This window comes from Brachypodium distachyon, chromosome 1, assembly GCF_000005505.3.
Source record: "Brachypodium distachyon strain Bd21 chromosome 1, Brachypodium_distachyon_v3.0, whole genome shotgun sequence".
In the NCBI taxonomy this organism is placed as follows: Eukaryota; Viridiplantae; Streptophyta; class Magnoliopsida; order Poales; family Poaceae; genus Brachypodium; species Brachypodium distachyon.
In genome coordinates this window covers 5,393,616-5,406,394 of record NC_016131.3, presented here as the reverse complement: position 1 = coordinate 5,406,394, position 12,779 = coordinate 5,393,616, and the positions used below count along the sequence as shown (strand labels likewise).

Below are 12,779 nucleotides of genomic sequence, written 5' to 3'. Positions count from 1 at the left end.
TGACAACGCCTTCAACCATCAAGAAACCAACGACTTGGGAAGTGCCCTCCTATGTGTCTCGTATCCTCGTGCAAAGAGATAAGATAGTGTGATCTCCCGTGAGCTCGTAAAGTTAGCCAAAAGAACCATACATAGCCGCCGTCTGCTCTGGTTTTGTATATAACTGTGTAGAGCAATATGTAGTTCATGATAGTAATCATAAGGGCACACTTGACTTAAGTAGAGTAAACTATGAGGTGATATCCTTGAAACCTAGAGGTGAGATGTAATCCAAAAATACCGACCTATCTGCCTTCTGAAACTTATTTTCAAAATGTTTACAAAAGGGATGACTCTGGGGCTAGGCCCTTTGATGTCCAAACTCATAACCCCTTATCAAAATACTTTTATCAAAGGTAGAAACATCAAGGATGGGGTGATGTCCCTATACGGCACATGTTGCCTCGTTGAGTTCCTCGATGCTTTTGTACGGCCCGTTGGGGACAAGGTTGTTTTAGCAGTAGTAGTTCTCGCCGGAACAGTTGACGGACATGAGTGGCCCTATGCCAAAGAAGCCATCGGCCATGGCTCGACCGGCTAGGAACGTCGGCAGGCGGTAGTAAGGATCGGTCTGCTTGTGGTTCCCTCGAACATCGACAGACGGGAAGATCACCCTCTCGCAATCAACGAGAAACATGAAGTGCAGCGGCATGTCTGCTAAGAGATGGATCCCAACTGCCCTCGCCGCCATCGATGGTCAGCTGGCTGAAGTCGTGGTCGTCTGGCTGCTCGAATGGTGGCATGCTGATTAGGGTTTCAGCCCTGGGAGGACGGGGGAGGGAGGGGACGCGAAGAAAGTGGTTCTTCCGATCGCCTCCAATGGCTTCATCCCTCCTCCGCGCCTCGCCTCTCTCCCTCCTCTCCCGCCTGAGGCCGCTCAGCCGCAGGCCTCCCTCCCCGCACCTCCTCCTTCTCTCCGGCTCCACCTCGGCCTCCTGCTCTCCGCCCACGCTCCGAACCCTAGCCACCGATGCGGCGACCATACCTGAGGAGGCGGCGCTTCCCGCGGCGGAGGCCAAGCTGGAGAGGATGCTGCCTCTGCAGTGGCCTCGGCGGGACGCGCTGTGCGGCGAGATTTCCGCGGGCGATGCCGGGCACCGGGTTCGGCTCTGCGGCTGGGTCGCTCTCCGACGCACCCACGCTGGCCTCACTTTCCTCACCCTCCGTGATTCCTCCGGCAATGGTTCAGGTGATCCATTTGTGTTTTAATGCCGTTGGTGGCGTTAATAATTAACCATTACCTGTTCCCTGCTTTGGTTGTCATGCTATTAGCTGCCTTGGACCTATTGTTGGACTGATTGATGACAAATGTTGATTTTTCATGATCCCCTACTCGTTAATTCATGATTACAGCAATGTAGTTCCTGCTTATGTAGAGATATCTTAGATATAGAAGAATATTCATGATAGCATATTTTTCACTTAAGCTTCCGTTGCTCAATTTGTGTCATTTGGAGTGTTTTGTTGTATCGACAAGTTAGTGGTCTACTATATCATAGCGCTATAACTAGCTACTGTTCTGTGGGGTGATTTTGTATAATGTTTGTCCTCAACAAATGGCGATGGAGTGGTGGTACTCAATACTGATGCAGTATCAGTTGTCCTGAATATTTTGTTTTCACAAACATAAATGCCCTATTTACTGATGTTGAGAGATCAGGTAACTTTCACGGGCTAAAAATATATATACAATCTCATTAGTATTATTACTAGTGATTGTTATTACCATTCTGTTGTGGTTCATCGGGGAAAATTCTTTGCAGCATCTGGTAGAGTGATAATTCTTTGCAGCATCTGGTTCATTGGGGAAAATTCTTTGCGGCCGAAGTTGGAAGGCTTCCTGGAGGTTGTTTCTGCGGCTTGGGCCGTCCCCACCCCGGGTTCCTCCCCGGCTTTCGTTTTGAACGCCAAGCTCCGGCAGGTGTGCCGTCATCTGCAGTCCTGGAGTGCCAAGAAGGTCGGTGACATTCGGCTGCAGATTGATTGTGCCGTTGAGCTCATCTTCCGGCTCGAGGTCGCTCAGGAGCGTCGCCCCCTCTCCCCGCTGGAATCCTGGCTTCGCAGAAGCCTTAAGCTCAAGTATTTGGCTCTTTGTTCGTTGCAACGAACTATTGCTCGTCATCGGGCTCGGATCACTTGGCTGCAGGATGGGGACGCCAATACCTCCTACTTCCATTTCCACGCCGGGGCTCGTCGGAAGCGCAACTTCATTGTGCCGCTCCACCATGGCGGTCAGGATGTGGTCGATCAGGAGGATATCATGGAGGCGATCACTTCCTTCTTTGAGGAAGTTTTTGATTCCCCTAATTCCCGGTCGCGCTCTTTGGACTTTGACTTCCTCCAGATCCCGCGTCTTGATTTGCACGCTCTTGAGGTTCCGTTCTCGGAGGAGGAGATTTGGGCTGCTATCCGGACTATGCCGCATGACCGTGCTCCTGGTCCTGATGGCTTTACCGGTCTCTTCTTTTCCTCCTGCTGGCCCATCATCAAGGGGGAGGTCGTTGAGCTTTTTCATTGGCTCCATCGGGGGGGGGGGGGGGCGGGGGGCGGGTTTCATAATCTGAACCGTGCCCTTCTCACCCTGATCCCCAAGAAGAACTGTCCCACTAAGGTTCGTGACTTCAGGCCTATTAGCTTGATTCACGGGGTTGCTAAGTTGGTCGCGAAGGTGCTGTCTCTTCGGCTCACCCCGCTCTTGCCGACCATGGTTTCGCCCAACCAGTGCGCCTTCATCCGCGGTCGTGCCATCCACGATAACTTCATGCTTGTGAAGTAAATGGCTAGGTCGTTACACATCTCCCAGCAATCCGCGGTGCTCTTCAAGCTAGACATTGCGCGTGCTTTTGATTCTGTTTCCTGGGCTTTTCTCATGGATCTCCTGCGCCACCTTGGCTTTGGTCGTATGTGGTGTGACTTGATCTGTTTGTTGCTCTCCACCTTGAGCACTCAGATCATCGTCAATGGTCGTCTTAGCCGTGAGGTGGTTCATCATCGTGGCTTGAGACAAGGGGATCCCTTGTCCCCCATGCTCTTTGTCATCGTGATGGATGCTTTCAACAGCCTATTCCTTGCGGCCTCTCGGGACCGCCTTATATCCCAGTTCCGCTCCACTCCCTCGGGATGCCTTGCCTCCTTCTACGCTGACGACGTGGTGGTCTTCATCCGTCCCAGGGTGGAGGACTGCACCACTTTGCTGGACCTCCTTGAGATCTTCGGTGAGGCCTCGGGCCTTCGCACGGATATTCTTAAGAGTTTGGCTACCCCGATTCGTTGCTCCCCCGAGGAGATCCAGGTCGTTCTCCACTACCTGGCTTGCCCCTTGCAGGAGTTCCCGATCCCCTACCTGGGAGCCCCTCTCTCCATCTCTAAGCTGCGCCGCCAGGATTTCCAGCCTATTCTGGATAAGATGGACCGCAAACTTGCGGGTTGGCGTGCTGGGATGCTCTCTCGTGGGGGAAGGCTGGTGCTTGTCAAGTCGGTCCTCTCGGCCATCCCTGGGCACACTTTGCTGGCTACACGCCCAAGTGGTTTGGTGATGCCATCAACCGCAAGCAACGGAGTTTTTTCTGGAAGGGGCGGATTGATTCTCGGCGGGGCCATTGTGCCGTGGCTTTGGCCAAGGTTTGCCTCCCTATCCGGCTGGGGGGTCTTGGTGTTCGGGATGCCAACCTCGTGAGCACTGCTCTTCAGCTCCGATGGCCTTGCCTCCAACGCACCGCGATGGATAAGCCTTGGGCCTCCTTCCGCATCCGGTTTCGGTCGCAGATTCTCTCCCTCTTCAGGGCAGCTTGTTGCTCGATTGTGGGAGACGGTCGTTCTACTTTCTTTTGGACGGATTGCTGGATCAATGGCCGGTCGATTATGTCCCTCGCCCCGGTCGTCTTTGCCGCGGTCGGTCACCGGGCCTCCCGCTCCCGCACGGTGGCTGACGGCCTTGCGGGGAGTGCCTGGATTCAGGACATTTCGGGCCCCCTTAATGCCCAAGGCTTGGCTGAATTTCTCCGCCTGGCTGATTCTCTCGCGTCGGTATCTCTCCATCCCGGTCAGGAGGATGTTCTCCGTTGGACCTGGTCGTCGGCGGGTGTTTATTCTGCTAAATCGGCATTTCTTCACTTCTTTGCCGATAGCCCGAGCTTCGCCCCTTGGTCGCAAATTTGGTGATGTTGGTCGCCCCTGAAGTGTCGCATCTGGGTTTGGCTCGCTTGTGCCAATCGCTGTTGGACTGCTGATCGCCTCGAGCATCGCGACCTTCCCTCTAATGTGCAATGCCCTCTTTGTGATCAGGTGCCGGAATCCATGGCCCATCTTCTCCTTGACTGCTCCTTCTCGAAGGCAATTCTCCATGCTGTCCTGTCGAGAGTTGCGGCTCTTTGTTGTTTACCTCGCCCCTCGGAAAGCCTGGTTGCTTGGCTTTCAGATGGGGCTCGTAGGCTCCGGAGGAACGTGAAGGCAATCAGGACGTTAATCAACCTCTCCCTCTGGCGGATTTGGAAGCTCCGTAACGCTTGCGTCTTCGAGGGGGTCTCTCCGGTGGTCGCTCGTCTCGTTGAGGATATCTTCGTGGAGGCGGACCTTTGGCGGGCTGCCGGCGCTCGGCAGCTTGACCGCCTCCCCCTTCACTCCCAGCCCCCCGATGTAGGGCTTAGTCTTTCTGTATAGGGGCCTGGAGCCCACCCTGCTTTTTCCTCCTCCTCTTCTTCTTCTTTCTTTTATTTTCTTTTCGCTGTTTTTGAGCATTTTTGCTCTTCGGGCTGCCTTTGTACTTGCGCTTCTTGCGCCTTCTTAATGAAAATGACACGCCGCTCGGCGTGTTCGAGAAAAAAAATGTTTACTGTCATTATTGTTCGCTGTTGAGCAATCTCAATCCCAGTGGTTATTCTACTCTGCCTGTAGGTGACAACTTTGCCAGAATACCCTGAAGTTTACACTGTTGTGAACAAGCTGAGAGTGGAATCAGTGGTTGTTGTCGAGGGGGTGGTGCGCCCACGCCCAACAGAAGCCTTCAATGCAGAGATGAAGACTGGGGCTATAGAGGTATTGATTGGTGTTATGTTTCTTTCTTTAATCTTTTTTAGGGTGGCAGGAGCTAGAGTGACTTAACATGGTTAGAATTTAAAATTTACACCATCTAGTATAGAAATGCTATAAGCTGCTATTAGAGATCAGCCGTAGGAAGTAGGTTTTTCTCCTAAATCTGTTTGTGCAACAATTCTCGTCTTTCTATTCCAAGTTGTATGGCATTGCTACATCTGTTGATAATAATGGAACTGGCATGAGGGCCGAACATGCGGATGTATTAGAGCTTTCAGGAACACAAAAGAGAGGAATGGCATATGCAACATTTATAGTTTTACTGTTCTAGTAATTAGCATTTAGTAATTGTTTCCTTTAACTGTCATGAGCTTTTCTATCTTTGTTTTGTGTTCTTCAGAAGGCAACATGCTTTTCTAACTATGTTTTCATGCTCCAACCTTGAAGGTTGCTGCAGATCATATACTGGTGCTCAACTCTGTAGCTCGTTCACTACAGTTTCCAATCACTACTGCTGATGCTGTAAAAGATAAATTTCCGGAAGAAGTCAGGTTGAGGTAAGACAAGCACAATCAGCTCTCTCTGCATATTTTGTCGTTGGCATATTGTCAAGCCCTTGGAAGAATTTTCTGTTGAATCTATAAAAAATCTAGCTGGTGGTTATTAGCTAACAAGTGCTTAGACTTATCTAGTTTGTGCTGTAATGCAATTAGATGGCACATCTACAGTTACATATAATACTTTGAGGAGTGAAGATAGCGCTTGGGGAGCTTAGGCATTGCCAATGCTTTTGCCATATATGACACTTGACTATTGGGACTTGGGAACATATAACTTGAGAAGGCATTAATTCTCCTGGCAAGGCATGAAGATTTATCACTCACTTTGTGATGACATAGTATTTAGCTCTGTTACTAATAGTCACTTACTATGTCTATTGCTATAATTTGTGGATCCTTGTTCTTTCAGTATCTCTCATTAGAGTGCTACATCATTGATACCATGGTTTCGGATTCAGCTCTGTTGATAATTTTTTGTGATCATATGGATCAAGCTAACTTGTGACAGTTTATTTGAATGTCATACTGTAGTCTGTCAAATCGCCCTTTCATATCTGCTGGACAATGACTTTTATTGCAGTGTTATATACTACATTATAAATTTCTCATTGCATGTAATGATTCCATGTTTTGAACCATGGCTTCTCTCCAGAGAATTATTCCTGCCAGAAGATACAACTACTCCTATTTCTGAAAGTTATTTCCCTTTTCTTGTGCCTTTATCTGTTCACTGCTTTAGCTTACCAATTTACCTCAAGTCTGTTATGCTTGAATTTATTTTAAGGACATGTTCAGCTGCTATCATTTTAAGTAATGACGGTCTTTTTGTGTAACTGCCGTCCTTAAATATTTTAGATTTAGGGTGCTGGACTTGCGTCGACCACAAATGCAGTCAAACTTGAGGCTGCGCCATAAAGTAATTAAGCACGTTCGTCGCTACTTGGAGGATAGACATGATTTTGTTGAGGTAGGCTCGTTATATCTACTGACAATTTCATGCTGTGGTTTCGTTGCAACATGTCCTTTTTACTTTATATGATTGTCGTTTTCTACTTAGAGGATAGACATGATTTTGTTGACGCATGCTGGTTATCTGGTTGTTTTATGCTGTGGTTTTGCACCAACATGTCCTACTTTACATGCTTGTCGTTATCATTTTGACATGTAGTATATTGGTGGTCCTATTCTTAAAATCAAGCACAACAGAAAAATCGTAGTATAGGGCCAAGAGGTCTACTTATACGTAGGGGGTGCTAATTCTCCAAGGTCTAGCAGCACGAATTTTAGTGAATTATCTGTTTTATTTACTGGGTACATAAAGATGATTATCATGTTGTCACCAGTAGCACATTTGGTTAGTGGGAATTGCGTGAATCAGTCAAATAGATGCAAGGAGTTGGGAAGATTTAAGACATTGCAATGACATTAGTATATCTCCTTTTGCAATTTCTAGAGTGTATATACATCTCTCAACTTATCATTTCTATTATGTTTCATCTAAAGTTACTACATGTTCCAAGGTAGATTGAGACTCCAATTTTATCCAAGTCTACACCAGAAGGTGCTCGGGACTATCTCTTGTACCTTCTAGAGTTCAGGTGAATAACCTCTGTATCCCCCCCCCCCCCCCCCCCGGACCCACCTCTTTTCACAGACAATTATATAACATGGCTGTTTCCTCTGCTGTAACACACCATTCTCTTACTCAATTTGACTACGGAAGATCTAATGACTACTGCAGTCAAATTTGAGTGCTTTGTAGTTAGTTATTTCTTGTTGATGGCTGATTTTTCTGAAAGGAAAGTTACTTTTGAGTTGAACTGGCTACTTAGCTTTTAAAAGTTGCAGTAGACATATGTGCGAGAGCTACCTTGGAGGACTGACCTTGTTCCCGTTTATTGTGTGTAGATTCGACATGCAACGTTCTCTAGTTTTGTCCTTACATACTTAACACACCCCTGTTTTATTGTGTGTAGATTCGACATGCAATGTTCTCTAGTTTTGTCCTTACATACTTAACACACCCCTGTTCCATTTATGTATAAAAAGATGTTTATGGAGGTGCAGCCTTATTATGCACTAGAGTTATGTTGTGATTGCTTCTCAGTCCCTTAGTGGTAGGTATGACAGCTTAATAAGTAATAACTACGCAAGAAGGTTTATAACTTTTCCAAATAAGTTCTTCCTGTCCCTCTGATTTCCTCCAATGTGATTTATGAAGCCAGGAACATGCTTTGCTCTTCCTCAAAGCCCTCAGCTGTTCAAGCAAATGTTGATGGCCTCCGGCTTTGAAAAATATTTTCAGATCGCAAGGCAAGTGTGTAGCATGTTTAAAAGCCTGGGTGTTATTTCACAGATATACTTTGTGTTTTTACACTATGCATGGATTATATTATCTGATGCAACAAAAAAAATCCTATACCAGTAACGAATCGTCTTTATTTTTGTAGCTTAGCTGAATTCTTAGTTTTCCCCATTTTTACATGTATATAGTTAATTACGAATCTGCAAGAGCACAAGCATTGTGTCATCTACATCTGGGATATACTATTATACTATTCTTGAATCAATTTACTATTATACTTTTTTCGCTTAGCTGCTTGATGACAGATGCTTCCGGGACGAAGATCTTCGTGCAGATAGGCAACAAGAATTTACGCAACTCGATATGGAGATTGCCTTTACATCAATGGAGGATATGTTGAAGTTTAATGAAGAGTTGATGACACATGTATGTTGGTTTTGTCTCTTTCTCTTCTTGGAACACATCTTCTCATCCTTATTTGTAAGTGAAATGCCTAGGTTTAGAGGTAACACAATTCAGTACCCTTTTTTTTTTAATAATTCTAAAGAGGTTGTACAAACTGCAACTGTATGCTCATTTTGTAGTTTAGTTACCGAACAATATATCATTAGTAGTAGTCAGGCTCTTAGTTCATTGTTATCTGCAAAAAAAAAAAGCTCTTAGTTCATTGTTCAGAAAGTAAGTCCTCTTTCCTTCATGGTTGATTGAGGCATTGAGCTACGGTACATTTATACCGCAGATATTTCAAGAGGTGGGAGATATCAAGCTTCCAAAATATTTTCCAAGGCTTACCTATGTGGAGGCAATGAATCGTTATGGCACAGACAGGCCTGACCTTCGGTTTGATTGGGAGCTAAAAGATGTAAGGACCTTGAAATTTCCGAGAATGACCTAAGTAATTGTTCTAGTTACTATCACAACTTGCCAAATTATTTTTGAGCAAGGGGCTTGTCCCCGTCCATTTTGTATATTATAAACAAAAGCTATCATAAATTCACATCTAGTACTGTATTTCCTTTGTGTTTCTTAGTGGGGTTCGATTTAGATGCTTCTTCTGCATTGCAGTTTGCATGCGTAATAAATGCCACAAACTCCTTTCTAGGTTTATTAGTTTCATATTGTCTGCCTTCAATGTTGTTCTGTCAAATGCAGGCTAGTGATGTATTTTTGGGCAGTAGCTTCAAGGTTTTTGCCGATACATTAGAAAATGGTGGTGTAATAAAGGCATTGTGTGTGCCTGGTGGTGCCAAAGTTTTTTCGAACACTGACCTAAAGAAGGGAACTGTTTACACTGAAGCATCCAAAGCTGGAGCTAAGGGCCTGCCTTTCCTCAAAGTTATGGATAATGGTAAAAGTCAAAACAATCCCTCTTATAGACAAAGTTTTCATCTGGCAGCAAATATTATATCTTCTATCCTTTTTGTTCTGCAACAGGGGAGCTTGAAGGAATTGGTCCGCTGGTGTCAACTCTGAAACCTGAAAAGAAAGAGCAGCTATTGGAACTTATGGACGCAAAAGCAGGTGACCTTATCCTGTTTGCCCTGGGAGAGCATTCAACAGCTAATCAAATTCTTGGCAGGTTAAGATTATTTATTGCTCATAAGTTGGAAGTGATAGACACGGTGAGTCTCCTAAACAAAGAATGTTCATTCTTGTACTGCCAACATATTCTGTACAATTGTCCTTAATGGCATATTGATGAGACACCGTGAATATTGTCTGTTTCTGTTTTATTTGTTTTCCCTATATATATATATATATAGACACACACACACACTAGGTGATTCCCCACACGTTGCCGCGGAAAATTCTATATGCACGTCTGGATATGATTTTAGAAACAAATGATAATAATATGATTTAATGTAAAATAAATATGAATATTGTAGGACAAAACGACTTTATCATTCATAACACCTATTCAATAAAACAATAGGTGTAATTTTGATGTGCATGAACATTAACAATTCGAAGAAACCGAAAAGTGAAGTTTCGTCAACATGAATATTTGCATATCTTAGAAAAAATGATATGCATATTATGAATATATGTGTGTTTGGTGAAATATTTATATGCAACGTGAAGATGAAAAAATCCTAGGTATCAAAATATTTAATTCAAATGGACCACTAAAATAGATTCCTAGTGTAATACAACACATGATGTGGACACCTTGCATGTGAAGCTTGCAAATATTAATTACACTTAGTGGGGATCAACTTTATAGGTTATATAGATATATATATTGGTTTCTGTTTTATTTGTTCTTTATCACCCTTTGAATTTTCTTTCTTTTATGCCAGACAGCACACTCAATTCTTTGGGTGACGGATTTTCCAATGTTTGAATGGAACAGTGATGAGGAGAGATATGAGGTAAACCTTTCAGTTTTGTACCCAAAAAGTATAGGAGGTATATATTCTTCTCTACTTTTACAGCATCGAAAATGGGTATCCCCCGCCCCCTTTCGATCGACAGGCTCTACACCATCCTTTCACTGCACCAAATCCTGAAGATATGAATGATCTACCATCAGCTCGTGCCTTGGCTTATGATATGATTTACAATGGGGTGGAGGTACTTATTATATTCTGAAGTGTGTACTCAAGTTGAGCTTAATGCACTGTTTTCAGCCCTCCTTAAGTTTTTGTGCTCTAAGCCTCTAAGTCATATATTTTTGTATTCTCTATTTCGGTCTTCCTTATGATATTTTCCTGCCTCCGCCCCTGACTGTTTTGATGTTTCAATATGTTTGAATCTACACTGAAGTTCAAATCTGTTACCGAGCTCACCTAAAGAGTTTCCATACTATGCATGAAGGAATTTGTCCGCTGGCGTGCAATCGTTATATTTGTATTGGCATATGGTTGAGAATTTAAGATGCTAAATACTCTTACCATATTGGTCCTGACAGGTTTGGACAATAAAAATGCTCATAAAGCTGGTTGCTTGAGTTAATGTCCTTTTCTTTTATAAATGACTAATTCTGCTAAGTGTCAAATCTTAAACTGATATATCAATAATAAGTTTAGCTGCATATATCTGCATGTATTAATGCCACCTATGCAAGTTGCAATGAGCTATGATGTAGAAACATAGTTGAAATCGTGATGTTCATCTGATGTTCTGTGTCCTGTTATTGATAGATTGGAGGGGGCAGTTTGAGGATCTACAAAAGTGATGTGCAACAAAGAATTTTCGAGATCCTCGGCATCTCACCTGAACAGGTGTGACTTTTTGTTCTGGCTCGTGCTTCATATGATCTGAATGTACTCTCTTAGCAATGTCAATCAAATTGAAAATTGATGTCAAGATTCAAAAATGTTTGTTCTATGCTGATAAATTTTGCATGCTTGTTACAACGTGAGCAAAATTATAGAAGTGATAACACTGTAGAGAGTTATAAAAATTATAGAAGTGATAACACTGTAGAGAGTTATAATGTGTGAACTTGGAATTCTCTGTAAGATATCGGTCTTTATCCACATTACGTCCATCGTTGCTCGTTCTGCCAACATGCTGTATTTAGTACTGCTCTTTTGCTGGGGGACAAACTTCATAACCCAAATCTGCAATGCAGGCAGAGGAAAAATTTGGTTACCTTTTGGAGTGTTTCGACATGGGTGCTCCTCCGCATGGTCTGATGTCTTAAACCACATTCCTCTCGATGTATTATGTTCTTTAGTGCATTTGAGCTAGCAGCTGAACTTTCCTTTTTTTATGCTTCTTCTATGTTTTTTATTAAACTGCTGTTTCTCAAACAGGAGCAGCTTTCTGAAGCAATCTTGCTTCTACGTTTTCTGTCTCTTAAAGTGAAACAATCTTGTTCCTTGCTATATCCATGCCATTATATAATTTCTGGATCTAAGCTGCTTGAATAAAGACTAGTGCATACTTATTTATGGTGCGTTATCTTGTATCGTATTTGTTGTTTTTGTTTTGCTTTTACTAAACTAGAAGTAGAATGTTAAACAGAAATGTCACCTCCATCCTCATCCTTTGGCAGGAGGAATTGCTTATGGGTTGGACCGGTTGGTGATGCTTTTGGCTCGTGAAAGTTCAATCCGGGACGTGATAGCTTTCCCCAAGACCACGACTGCTCAATGTTCACTCACCAAAGCGTCATCTCCTGTGGATCCTCAGCAATTGAAGGATCTCAGCCTACGTGCTTCATGAGCGAACTGTTCATAGTACCCAAAACCATTATGGGTGGTGGAGAGAGAAAATATGAGTACTCAAAATGACTCCAACTTTTCCAGCCCAAAACTGAATACCCATATTTGTTTCTTCTCCCCTTCTCATCTACTTGCATATCCAATCCAAACTATATAAGAATTAAACTAGTGCATATGAAATCTGAACATCATAAAATAGAATCCAAATAGTGCATTAATATCACAAATTTTAAGAACCGAATTGAACACAAACATTTATGAATGTCTCACAACACAAAGTTCAAAACATAGATAAATATGATGCAACGTAGATAAACTAGTTGCCTTGTTCTCCATTCGACGAAATTTTCAAGTAACCAATCCATCTACACACATAAGCATCTCCCACCACTCACATATTACTCATGGAAACCAGGGGCGGAGGCAGAAAAATAACATAGGGAAGGCCAAAATAGAAGGATGATTTATTAGGAAGGGCCAAAGCATAAGAATATGAAGCTCATATTATGAAATTGCAAAGATTATACGAGGACTTAAGTAAAAATACCAAATCATATTGTGGGGTGGGGGTGGGGGTGGGGGTGGGGGGTGGTGGTGTTGGCGGCGGCGGCGGCGGCAGGGCCAGGGCTGGCCTGGTCCCTGCCTCCGCCACTGATGGAAACCAATTTG

The 12,779-nt window shown here is 43.9% G+C and overlaps 1 pseudogene; it reads left to right on the top strand.

Moving 5' to 3' along the window:
- The first annotated feature begins 632 nt into the window (after positions 1 to 632).
- LOC100838226 lies at positions 633 to 12,253 on the top strand (annotated as a pseudogene).
- The last annotated feature ends 526 nt before the right edge of the window (positions 12,254 to 12,779 follow it).